This window comes from Eleutherodactylus coqui, chromosome 11 (genome assembly GCF_035609145.1).
Source record: "Eleutherodactylus coqui strain aEleCoq1 chromosome 11, aEleCoq1.hap1, whole genome shotgun sequence".
NCBI classification, from domain to species: Eukaryota; Metazoa; Chordata; class Amphibia; order Anura; family Eleutherodactylidae; genus Eleutherodactylus; species Eleutherodactylus coqui.
In genome coordinates this window covers 67867804-67875696 of record NC_089847.1, presented here as the reverse complement: position 1 = coordinate 67875696, position 7893 = coordinate 67867804, and the positions used below count along the sequence as shown (strand labels likewise).

The 7893-nt window shown below is 46.2% G+C and overlaps 1 protein-coding gene across 2 annotated transcripts in view; it reads left to right on the top strand.

Annotated features, from left to right (window-relative positions):
* Window positions 1-7893, top strand: part of PC (pyruvate carboxylase) — a 916513-nt gene that overhangs the window by 610793 nt on the left and 297827 nt on the right. The gene's annotated exons all lie outside the window — the stretch shown is intronic.

Below are 7893 nucleotides of genomic sequence, written 5' to 3'. Positions count from 1 at the left end.
GCCACACCCATACTCTATTTGGGGTGAATATATGCTGTATTTTCCAGACTATAAGGCCGCCTGCAGATGGCCGGGTCGGATCCGGCTACGAGAATTCTCGCAGCGGTACCCGACCCAAGCCTCTGCAGAGCGCAGCGTGTACTCCCCTGCTTCTGCGGGTCTGGCTGTTTGATGTGCCGGCTGCTTCACATGCGCAGACTGGAGCCGGCGGCCAGGGAGGGAGATTTCTGAGATTTCTGAAATAGAACATGCCGCGATTTGTTTGTCGCGCGGACAAATTGCGGTCGTCTGCCTAGGATTGCGTTTGCTAACGCAATCCTATGGCAGCTTCCACGGGCGGAAATTCCGTGGGAAATCCCGCCACGGAATTTCCACCCGTCTGCAGGCGGCCTAAGATGCACTTTTTAGCAAGAAAAAAAAATATTACTAAAAAAGTCCCTGCTTCTTAGAGTTTGCAAGGGAATCCAGTACTGCTGTCCGTTCATAAAACTTACTGCCTGATTATCAAGGGAACTATATGGCTATTCATAGGTTTACAGTTCTCTCCCCTTACCTAGGACCGATTAGCAGGGCAATAGAAGTCCTCATATATTACATTGCCATTATGGACACTTATCATTGAGACTCTTAGTGTATGTTTACATAGTGGTTTTTTTCAGAAAAAAATTGATGTAAAATCTCTGACTAAGCTGTGAATTTTTGCCATACTTTTTCACAATCTGCCCACCAATTTAGCCCAGTTCAGTGGGATAAATCCACCTGCAAATTTTACGACACTACTTTTATTCCATGACGCAAATTTAAAATCAACACGTAGAGAGATCTGTACCTTTTAGTGTATGCCAAGGATTCCATTTAAAAGCAATGAAACACTTTTGGGCACAGATTTCGCCACAGATTTAATAGTGAGTCTGTACAAATTCTGCGTTAAATGCATGATGAACTCAGCCATTTAACTATAGCCTTACTGAGAAGAAGGCAAAGAGCTGTCTCTTTAGTGACTTTTCTAAGCATCCAACTTACACCAAACACACTGCTGCTCACATTACTTATGGTTTGGGCAAAAACGGCACCTTTTTAGGGAGACTGTTTGATGTCATCTGTGTCTCAAGGTGTCATGAAGGGAGAGAGGGGAGAAAGTGATGAGTTCTTGAATTGGTTTGGTATTATCTATATATATAAAGCTGAAAGCCCTCACTGACTGACTGACTGACTGACTGACTGACTGACTGACTGACTGACTGACTCACTGACTCACTGACTCACTGACTCACTGACTGACTCACTGACTGACTCACTGACTGACTCGCCAAAAGTTCTCCAACTTCCCGATATCGTGGAAACATGAATTTTGGCACGAGCATAGATTATCTCCAAAATAGGAAAAGTAATTGGGTCCCAACTCGATTATTCAATTCTAGCGCAAAAGAATTGGCGTCGAAATTTTATGTACATAATCTAAATCTGTCACTTCTAGAGATGAGCGAACGTGCTCGGCCCCGCCCCTTTTTCGCCCGAGTACCGCGATTTTCGAGTACTTCAGTACTCGGGCGAAAAAATTCGGGGGGCGCCGTGGCGGCGCGGGGGGTTGCGGCGGGGAGTGGGGGGGAGAGGGAGAGAGAGAGGGCTCCCCCCTATTCCCCGCTGCTACCCCCCGCACCGCCGCGCCTCTCCCCGCCCCCCCGCGCCCCCCGAATTTTTACGCGCGAGTACTGAAGTACTCGAAAATGGCGGTACTCGGGTGCGTAAGTACTCATTACGAGTACGTTCGCTCATCTCTAGTCACTTCCCAATGCCTTAGAAACTTAAAATTTGGCACGGGCATTGATTATGACATAAATAGGAAAAGCTAATGGGTCCCAACTCGATTATTCAATTCTATGCGCAAAAGAATTAGCGTCCAAATTTTACGTACGGAATCTAATTTTCTCACTTTCCGGTGTCATAGAAACGGGAAATTTGGCACGAGCATTGATTATGTCATAAATAGGAAAAGTTCATAGGTCCCAACTCGATTATTCAATTCTATGCGCAAAAGAATTGGCGTCAAAATTTTAAGTGCAAAATGTAATTTTTTCACTTTCCGGTGTCATAGAAACAGGAAATTTGGCACGAGCATTGATTATGTCATAAATAGGAAAAGCTAATGGGTCCCAACTCGATTATTCAATTCTATGCGCAAAAGAATTAGCGTCCAAATTTTACGTACGGAATGTAATTTCTTCACTTTCCGGTGTCATAGAAACGGGAAATTTGGCACGAGCATTGATTATGTCATAAATAGGAAAAGCTAATGGGTCCCAACTCGATTATTCAATTCTAGCGCAAAAGAATTAGCGTCCAAATTTTACGTGCGGAATGTAATTTTCTCACTTTCCGGTGTCATAGAAACGGGACATTTGGCAAGAGCATTGATTATGTCATAAATAGGAAAAGCTAATGGGTCTCAACTCCTTTATTCAATTCTATGCGCAAAAGAATTAGCATCCAAATTTTTCGTGCGGAATGTAATTTCTTCACTTTCCGGTGTCATAGAAACAGGAAATTTGGCACGAGCATTGATTATGTCATAAATAGGAAAAGCTAATGGGTCCCAACTCCATTATTCAATTCTATGCGCAAAAGAATTAGCGTCCAAATTTTACGTACATAATCTAAATCTCTCACTTCCCAATGTCATAGAAACATGAAATTTGGCACAAGCATTGATTGTGTCATAAATATTTGATATGAAAAGTTAATGGGTCCCAACTCGATTATTCAATTCTAAGCGCAAAAGAATTAGTGTCCAAATTTTATGTATGTAATCAAATTCTCTCACTTCCTGATGTCATTTTATAAAAAGGAAGCGTTGCATGGTTACCTCCACGTGGTGTTTTCTGGGTAACGCAGAGAACTATGCAAAATGGTGAACATATCTTTTTCCTCAGTATCTCTAAAGTAACCACGACTTCATAAGATTTTCCATGTGAACACCAGATAAACACCAGTACCAAATTAACTCGGGCGAAGCCGGGTATATCAGCTAGTAACATATAAACATAAGTTTCCTTTACAAAATGTAAACACAATTAAAAGTAGCGGATATAACAAAGTTTGTTCTAGACCAGGGCTGAACAACTCTAGGTCATGTTTTCTGGATTTCCTCAGTATTGTACAGATGTAGTAATTGTCAGTGCCACAATTAGGTGTCCCTACTATAGAATATCCCCAAAACATGACCTTTTGGGGCCCTTGAGGACTGAAGTTGTGTACCTATTTTCTGGGCCAATAAATAGAGCTAAATATCCTGTGTGCTTTTATCTCCAAAATTTAATAAAAGCATAGTAAATGGGTTGAAGTTGCCTGGCTGGAGTTGACACTGTAGTGATGGTGAACGCTGATGACTTCAGTCTGTGGTGTTGGGGCAGCATACACTGAAGAGAACTGCAGGTGTTTATAGCTGTATATATTCTGGTATGTACATAAATGCTCCCGGAACTTCAACCATTTCCCACAATCTAAAATAAAAAAACCTACAGGCTTTTTCTTGCACCACACTTCGACTCCTTCGCAGGACCTTCGGTGTATGATTTCAGGGTCACTAAATTTGTTAGATCGTCACCACCATCATAAAAAAATTCGCTGGCCTAAAACTCATCAATAAATATACTTTTTTTCATAGACTTCTGTATAAATCAAGAAAACTTAACTCTCGAATCCCTAGATACTCAGGGGCCAAGTTATTCCTTTTGGAGTTTTTTGGGGGTACCTGGTCAATGGGTATGGAAGGGAGAACTCAATGAATCTGGATAGCGCGAATAAATCCAGAACTAGGTCAATCCCCATAACAGATCATACATTTGGACATTTGGTTCCTTAAAAATCATTTGAACCTTTTTGTATTTGGAACCATATTGCCTCTAGGATCTGGGCAGTTAGTCTAAAGGAGAAAAGAACAGTGTGCGATTTACAATTTTACTAACACACCCCGAAGCTAGAATATTGTTTATATGCAATAGGGTCTCTTTGGTTATTCTCCCGTAGATGTGGGCATTCGAGAACTCTATAACCTATAGAAGGGAATTATTTTCTACAAAATAGTCATATTTAGTTTAATCTAAGGTGGCCAATTCTGCTATATAATAATATCACCACCTATACGGTTTTCCCTAGCCCCCTATAAACTATCTGATGTTCTATGTGTATGATATTAATGCACGTAGTACTTTGGATATCAAGACAGAACAGAATATATTCCTTCAGGATTAATATTCTACTAATTTATCCCTTATGTCTTACATACGAAAGTGGTTGATTGTTCCAATTTATTAATATTGGTGTTCTTCACCCATTAGCCCAGATTGCAGTTTGTGTCTATAATATATATATTTTTTTTATTGATGAGTATTAATAAAAGTTAAGTTTTAGGAATTAGGCCAGTGAATTTTTTCTAGAGATAATTGATCCCTCTGCCTAAGTGAAAGTGCTCACCACCATTAGAAAATCATAAAAGTTGAGTTTGATTGATTAAGTGAGGTGTAGACGAGCTCAAGGTTGCAATGTTAAGTGTAGCGATGCCATTGCTTCAGCCACTAGGGAGAGTAAAGCATTGCTAAGTGAGCGCAAGAACCTTCACTGTCCCTAGCGGCGGCTGCACACCAGCTGGCCCCAATGAAAACATTTGGAAATCCCTGAATGCAAGGAGTTTTTACATGGAAACAGCCTTGCATTCCTGCGGGGCTGCAGGGATCCCGTGGTGCAGTTATCACAGCCACGGCAGGGGATCTTGATGTTCTCCCATTGTCTTCAAAACTTGTCTTAATGTTTAAGTATAACTACTCCCAATTTCTTTAACTATAATTTTCATATTCCACGGTTTTAGAAATTCTGCAGGGTGACACACCACTCATCCATTTGTAAGTCGCCACCAGCCTAGCTGTAAAAAGTAGCTTAGCTATACACATAGATTAAATCTTTTTCCCCAAACTTGTTGTCTGCTGTCTCTGTTACATGATCGCCGTCATCCCGCCAGAGGGGAAGAGTATACATAGATACTGTAGGCAGCGTATAATATTATGTATACTCTTTCCCTCTGGCGGGATGACAGCGATCATGTAAAAGAGACAGCAGATCCAGGAAACAATTTTGTGCAAGCCTGCTGTAACGCTTAGCTGCGTATTAATTGGGACTACTACCCCCAGCAGATAAATACTGTAGGCAGCGTATAATATTATCTGCTGGGGGTAGTAGTCCTAATTAATACGCAGCTAAGCGTTACAGCAGGCTTGCGCAAAATTGTTTCCTGGATCTGCTGTCTCTGTTACATGATCGGCGTCATCCCGCCAGAGGGAAAGAGTATACATAATATTATACGCTGCCTACAGTATCTATCTGCTGGGGGTAGTAGTCCTAATTAATACGCAGCTAAGCGTTACAGCAGGCTTGCGCAAAATTGTTTCCTGGATCTGCTGTCTGTGTTACATGATCGTCGTCATCCCGCCAGAGGGAAAGAGTATACATAATATTATACGCTGCCTACAGTATCTATCTGCTGGGGGTAGTAGTCCTAATTAATACGCAGCTAAGCGTTACAGCAGGCTTGCGCAAAATTGTTTCCTGGATCTGCTGTCTCTGTTACATGATCGCTATCATCCCGCCAGAGGGAAACAGTATACATAATATTATACGCTGCCTACAGTATCTGTCTGCTGTATCAGCTCAGCATTTTAAAAAAATAGAAGCAAAATACTTAAGGCCTACTACTGGCCTTTGGCCACTTGACTGCTTCTGCGCTGTGAATTCCACTAGCTCAGTCATACGCACCTACGTCTCACTACAGGCGTGCGCAAAATTGTTTCCTGGCTCTGCTGTGCGTTCCGTAAGGGAAGTCAGCCTCCAACCACAGGCCAATAAGCGGCACATTTAATTACAGCATTCTGTTTCTGCACTACTGGTAATACAGGATGCTGAGGGGTAGGGGTAGGCCTAGAGGACGTGGACGCGGGCGAAGACGTGGAGGCCCAAGTCAGGGTGTGGGCACAGGCCGAGCTCCTGATCCAGGTGTATCGCAGCCGACTGCTGCGGAATTAGGAGAAAGGCACGTTTCTGACGTCCCCACATTCATCTCACAATTAATGGGTCCACGCGGTAGACCTTTATTAGAAAATGAGCAGTGTGAGCAGGTCCTGTCGTGGATGGCAGAAAGTGCATCCAGCAATCTATCGACCACCCAGAATTCTGCGCCGTCCACTGCTGCAACTCTGAATCCTCTGGCTGCTGCTCCTCCTTCCTCCCAGCCTCCTCACTCCATTACATTGACACATTCTGAGGAGCAGGCAGACTCCCAGGAACTGTTCTCGGGCCCCTGCCCAGAATGGGCAGCAATGGTTCCGAATCCTCTCCCACTGGAAGAGTTTGTCGCGACCGATGCCCAACCTTTGGAAAGTTCCCGGGGTCCAGGGGACTTCCGGCAACTGTCTCAAGAGCTTTCAGTGGGTGAGGAGGACGATGACGATGAGACACAGTTGTCTATCACTCAGGTAGTAGTAATTGGAGTAAGTACGAGGGAGGAGCGCACAGAGGATTCGGAGGAAGAGCAGCAGGACGATGAGGTGACTGACCCCACTTGGTTTGCTACGCCTACTGAGGACAGGTCTTCAGAGGGGGAGGCAAGTGCAGCAGCAGGGCAGGTTGGAAGAGGCAGTGCGGTGGCCAGGGGTAGAGGCAGGGCCAGACCGAATAATCCACCAACTGTTTCCCAAAGCGCCCCCTTGTGCCATGCCACCCTGCAGAGGTCGAGGTGCTCAAAGGTCTGGCAGTTTTTCACTGAGAGTGCAGACGACCGACGAACAGTGGTGTGCAACCTTTGTCGCGCCAAGATCAGCCGGGGAGCCACCACCACCAGCCTCACCACCACCAGCATGCGCAGACATATGATGGCCAAGCACCCCACAAGTTGGGACGAAGGCCGTTCACCGCCTCCGGTTTGCACCGCTGCCTCTCCCCCTGTGCCCCAACCTGCCACTGAGATCCAACCCCCCTCTCAGGGCACAGGCACTACCGTCTCCTGGCCTGCACCCACACCCTCACCTCCGCTGTGCTCGGCCCCATCCACCAATGTCTCTCAGCGCACCGTCCAGCCGTCGCTAGCGCAAGTGTTGGAGCGCAAGCGCAAGTACGCCGCTACGCGCCCGCACGCTCAAGCGTTAAACGTGCACATAGCCAAATCTATCAGCCTGGAGATGCTGCCGTATAGGGTTGTGGAAACGGAGGCTTTCAAAGGTATGATGGCAGCGGCGGCCCCGCGCTACTCAGTTCCCAGTCGCCACTACTTTTCCCGATGTGCCGTCCCAGCCCTGCACGACCACGTCTCCCGCAACATTGTACGCGCCCTCACCAACGCGGTTACTGCCAAGGTCCACTTAACAACGGACACGTGGACAAGCACAGGCGGGCAGGGCCACTATATCTCCCTGACGGCACATTGGGTGAATTTAGTGGAGGCTGGGACAGAGTCAGAGCCTGGGACCGCTCACGTCCTACCCACCCCCAGAATTGCGGGCCCCAGCTCGGTGGTGGTATCTGCGGCGGTGTATGCTTCCTCCACTCAACCACCCTCCTCCTCCTACGCAACCTCTGTCTCGCAATCAAGATGTGTCAGCAGCAGCACGTCGCCAGCAGTCTGTGTCACGCGTCGTGGCAGCACAGCGGTAGGCAAGCGTCAGCAGGCCGTGCTGAAACTACTCAGCCTAGGAGAGAAGAGGCACACGGCCCACGAACTGCTGCAGGGTCTGACAGAGCAGACCGACCGCTGGCTTGTGCCGCTGAGCCTCCAACCGGGCATGGTCGTGTGTGACAACGGCCGTAACCTGGTGGCGGCTCTGCAGCTCGGCAGCCTCACGCATGTGCCAT